Here is a 6006-nt window from a genome sequence, read left to right as displayed (position 1 = left end):
TTAATGTGGCACACGTTGGGTAAATATGCGGCATACATCAGTGTTGGGCGTAACTAATTACATGAAATGAGATTACCTAATTGTATTCCAGAATTTATGCAACTGTAGCCCATTACACTAGTAACAAAATTGCGTAATTTAATTACAGAATTTATGTAACCGTAACCCATTACATTACTGGGAGAAAGTAAAAATGCGGCATAAATCAGTGTTGGGCGTAACTAATTACATGAAACGAGATTACCTAATTGTATTCCAGAATTTATGCAACTGTAGCCCATTACACTAGTAACAAAATTGCGTAATTTAATTACAGAATTTATGTAACCGTAACCCATTACATTACTGGGAGAAAATGTGTAATTCATTTATAGTTGCGCGTTTGCTACTGTTTCAGTTAAAGTGATGTTGTTGGGATGTATTTTTTATTTGAGTCATATTATTCTAAAAGTAACATTACTCTTAATTGAGTAGAATTTGTGGCTACTCTACCCACCTCTGTGTAGAGCAAATACTTCATTTCTGTACTTAAGTAGATTTTGTCAGGTATCTGTACTTGTATTTTTTTTTTCTGACGAGTTTTTTAATTTTACTCCCTATATTTAAAACAGTTATCTGTACTTTCTGCATTCCGTTTTTTTTTTAAAGGTTTTCAACCAGTCTTAAACACAAATCTAAAAATAATACTCACAATAAAAAGAGAAGATATTGGCGTTCATTACAAAACTATTTGAGTTATTCATGATTTGGCGTCGTACGTTCAAAGCCAGAATCTTCTTTTTGGTGCGATTTGTTTATTATTGCATGTGGTGAGGCGCAATTGTCTTTCATGTTTGTGATTGTTGTGTTTCATTTGCATGTGGTAAGTTATAAAAGACTGAAGGGCAAATGTATCTTCAGAACACCGAAACAAACTTCATAAACTACACATTTTCTTTCGAATATATTAATTCATAATAAAGTACAATTATTTTGCATAAATACTTTCTGACACCTAATGGCGACCATACACACCACAATATAAAATGTACAAATTTTTTTTTTCACTACAAATGTACTATTTACTTAACAAGTCTCATCTTTTCGGTAACAGTCTAGTCTTGTCTACCAGTCTAAATAAAGCAATATTGGCTAATGGTTGAGAAGAAATATAAGTTTGCTGATCATTAAAAGCACATCATGAAAATTTTTTTGCTCAGATCTACGGCCTAAATGGCAGCTGGTCAATAGAGGGCGCTCGGGTGCCGACCAACCACTGACGGTGGTCACCACGTTACTTTCCTTGAAGACAAAAAAATATATATAATAAATAAAATAAAATATAAATAGTACATCGGTAATGAAACGTAAAGTTGACTTCATTCATCTTTGTCTGTTTTCGTAACGTACATTCGCTTTGGCCGTAAAACAAAATCTTTACCCATTGATAAAAATTCGGAGCAGTCGCTCCTCTTCAACACTTTCAAAAAGCTCTCTCGTTCCCTCTCTCACATGTAGGCCTCCACACCACCAGTCAGCACGGTGCCTAATACATATTTCTGTATTCTGTTTATCGAACGTAAAATATTTCTGTGAGCAAAATATCTCCACCGTCAGAAGTGACTTTTAAGTCCGAACACAACCTGTAAGTATTATTTTCAGAGAACTTTTATCCCTTGTTTAAAAGTCAGGATACGTTTTAGTCTTACCAGACAAATGTGGCCAAGTGGGAATGTTCTTGCGTATGTATAAAACAGTCTTTGTAAGAGATTCAGAGAATGAAACTGATCTATCGTTAGTGTCCGCACAAACTCAAATCCTCTGCAGCCTTATTCACCGATTCCAGGATCCATATGATCGTGAAAACATTCTCTGAGAAGAACATCTCCGTCGACAAGCTTCCATTGTTCACTTTGAGGAAGTCACATGTACATGCACATGTATGTGTCTGTGGCAGCGCGACTGCGGCCCAATGTTGTTCGGTCACAAGCAGAAGGTCTGTTCTTGTTTTTACTGTGGCGTTGGCGAATAAGAACAATAATTAATCAGACCATGGCATCCGGTGAAACACAAGAGCCAATCAGCAGGTCAAGTTGCAGGTCATCCCTTCTTTTAGTGGTTTGTGTTGTCTAACATTGCACAACTACAACAAAAATCTCTCTCTCTCACACACACACACGCACACACACACACGCACACACAAACCTCTCTCACACGTGAAAAACATTCATGTTATTTTTCGCCCATGCGGCACATGCTGTAAAGCAAACATTCTGGTAACCACCACAACAGCGTGCTGCTTCCCTATTTCACGAGTGCCGATAAAAAGAGGAATTGTTGAATCTTCCAATTAGTAGACGGTGTTGATTCTAATAGTCGTAAGTAAAGGTTTTACTGCTGTTCAAAAGCACTGCTTTGACACGACGAAATAAATACTTTCACATCAAACCCCCCCCCCCCCCCCCCCCCACTCTGACGTGCCGCAGCACATACTGTAATTACTTAACGAGACCATTAAAAGTAAAAGATGTCAATTTTACACTGCAGCTTGATGCTATTCTTTCACCGTTTGTGCTTGATTGAGAAGACACCCACTGATCCATTTTTCTCACGCGCACTACTACTACGGAGTTAAATTTGCAGCTTAAACTCAGACATTTTGGTCACAAGATTTTTGTGTGTAAAGAGTGGAACAACTGCATAAAATCCTCAAAATGAGGTTAAAAATGTGTGGTTAATTGCCTACACTTGAAAAATGTACCATTTTATATCCGAATCTTGCGTTGCATTAAACTCAATACATGCCTTGATGCTTTATGACATTTTAAAGTTGCAAGTGCATGAATTGAAGTACAAAGTGATTCAGTAATATAACCTCTTTCAGCTTGATTAGTTATTTTCTTTGGGATCGTTTCGTAACGTTAGCATATCGTTTCTGTTTATATTTAAGGCAGATGGGATACACGGTCAAGAGAAAAAGGAGACTTAACTTTTATGAAGTCATTTAACCAACAATGTTACAATTGCTGAATTCCACGAGATTTGCTGTCAAAACCAAACTTTTGAAACAAGCTCAGTATACTTTATTGTTAACTAATGTTTCTGTCACGATGGTATTAAAAAACAAAAACGATTACTTTTTGCTACTTCTGCATAAAAGGCCTCCAACATCAATTCAGTCCAGTATCTCGAGCTGACGTCATTGTGGGTGCAGAAACCTTTGGGACCACTAAGAGGCGCTGTAGTTCACAATTTTTCCGAGCAGTGTCAGATCAACTGCGTGAAAAACGAAGCTGCTCCTTTGCACACCAGAAATTGTTTGTTGAGTCAGTGGGACAATTAAATCCAGTTTCAACAAGTTTAATTTGATCAATTAGAATAATTGTTTTGAAAAAGCACTGCAGAGCCCGTCATCATTGTAAATCCTGGATTAGCAAGCCTTCTTTTGATTTGCATACTCTTAACGCCTTTCTAATTTAGCAGGAAACCTTGGATCAGGTCTGCACGTTCATTTATTAGTCTACTTTTAATTAAAAAAATTTTGTGCATAATAACGTGTGAATGCTCTTCCTGCTTATCCAATAATGAATAATAATTTTTTTTAAAAACACACATTACAATGAATGGAGATACACATTTGTTCCAAATTCAACTCATATTTTCATAGTTCATATATTGAGAACTTTTGCTATGTTTCATTATTCCACATTTGTCCTGACTACATTCGGAAATTAATGCAGACCTTTTACATATTGGCTTCCTCCTTCCACATACTTGAGTTATTAAAACCATTCCAACTTTAAACTGTTCAGCGCATTCAGAAGATATATGGAACTATTCATCACATTTCCCAAATTCTTACATTTTCAATTATAAAATTCCCAAAGTAAGAGAAACAAATGAAGAGATATTTTATTTTTTTACTGGCCTCCTCCTTCCGCATTCCTTGACCGGTTCAAACTATTGTATTTCCAAACTGCTGAGCTCATTCAGGGCAAATATGGAGCTATTCATCACATTCTCAAAATTCCCATATTTCTGAAATGAATTTCCTAAATTCAGATATATTTTACATAATTACCTCCAATTTCCACATTTCTCAACTGATTGAAACCATTTGTCAAAGACCCAAAATACCACGCTTCAATAATTCAATTATTCCCACAGTAAAATCAAGAGGTATTATAAGTAAAACCAACTTGTGAGTAAAACTAATTCACAATCCGCAGCTCTAACACATTTGAGTTGACAGGTCGGCCAATCTTTTTTTTTTCTTTTCTTTTTATTCTCGCACAGCTACACGCACGATAATGTGAAGGTCAACAGCATTCTCATCATACATGGTAAAATGTTGCACTTGAAAGCACCGCCGATCCATTATCAGCCCGGTGTATGCAGCAAAACGGTGATCACCCAAATCTAAATCTACTCAAGGCTAACAGAGCAAGAGGTGAAGGAGAATCGGAGAGCGAAAGGGATAAATATAGGAGGGCGACACCGCAAATTAATTGCTGACCAAAAAAAAAAAAAAAAAAAAAAAAAAAAAGGACGCGTGACCTAGACAAACGAGGAAGTACAAGGTCTATGGAGTAGGGGAGGAGGCTGCTCAACCCAATTGCAGGGCTACAGGCCAGTACCATTCACCCTCTCCCTCCCCCTGCCTCCTTCAGACACATGATTGTGCACACTGCTGTGTGAACACAGACAACAAGCTCCCCCCCCCCCCCCCGCACCGCCGCTGATAGGATGATAATGGAGCATTCCTCAGAACTGTTTCTCATCCATGCTAGCTGTGACAAGGGAGGAACATGCTTGTTTTTCCACTGAAGGCAGCTCAAAGTCTTCCAGGCCAGGCCGCCGCAGCTCATGCGCATGTAACCTGAGATGTGCACACAATATCCTCCTTTTGCTCCACTCCTTTTTTAAATTGTTTTTTTTATGTGCCTTGGATATGAGATGGATACTTACCGGGTATCTCTCTCTGAGGCATTGATCATTTATCACCAGTGGATGGGAAGGCATGCTTCATGGCATTCTATGTAGCTGCTGAATAATTGTGAATAGGGTATGCATTTTCGATATCCATCCTTCCATTGTCTGTACCGCTTATCCTCACCAGGGTCCGAATCAGAACGAGAACCATCATTATTGGCTAAGTATGGTAAAACAAATAAGGAATTTATCTCCGGTAGTTGCAAAAAAAAAAAAAAGTCACTACAATGACCCTGCCACAAATAAGGAAAATGTACAAGTAATTTACGGCCCCCTAAAAGGTTTATAAGTGCCTACTGATGCCAGAAGATGGAGTCAAAGGCCTACTTTTGTCTGAGTGAAGCTACTCAACTCACTTCAACATCGTTCTTCAACACCAAGATCCCACGAGATGCCCTACCTTTCTCGAAATGAAGCTCCTCACCTCTCATCAACATAGCTCATTTGCACCAAGATTTTACAAAATGGTGGATAATTACTACTTTTGCCTGAATGAAGCGCCTTAACTCTCTTCAACATAGTTCCTTGACACCAAGATGCCTCAAGATGGCGCCAAAGCAATATATTGATTCTACATTTATATATACATGTATTCGAACAAAGTACAGATAGTGATTAATCAGTGTAAGGTGTCAAGTTGTGTGGTAATACTGATCAACACCAAATTGTGTAAATAATATAAAGTCACAGTGTTATTAGGATGAATACAGTAAAAATGCAAAGTGTCACTATGTAGATATCCATCAACTGTTTAAGAAGTTAATGGCAAGGTGATAGAAACCGTTGGAATGTCTGCTGATTTTGCTGTACATTGTTCGATAGCGGGGTGGGGGGGGAATAAGTAAATACGCAAAGCACACTCTTTAGAACTACTTGTGCAATTAAGAAAATGATAACAAAAAAACATGCCCACAGTGTGGATTTTGCTCCAGCCTTAAGACACAAAATAACTCGAAGAATGTCTGGATTTGTCCAGCAGTGTGTAATCACGAAGGAATGTCCTGAGACATTTCTGCTTTTCCTCTACAAGACCTC

Source organism: Phycodurus eques, chromosome 2, assembly GCF_024500275.1.
Source record: "Phycodurus eques isolate BA_2022a chromosome 2, UOR_Pequ_1.1, whole genome shotgun sequence".
NCBI lineage: Eukaryota > Metazoa > Chordata > Actinopteri > Syngnathiformes > Syngnathidae > Phycodurus > Phycodurus eques.
Note: the sequence above shows the minus strand (reverse complement) of the source record.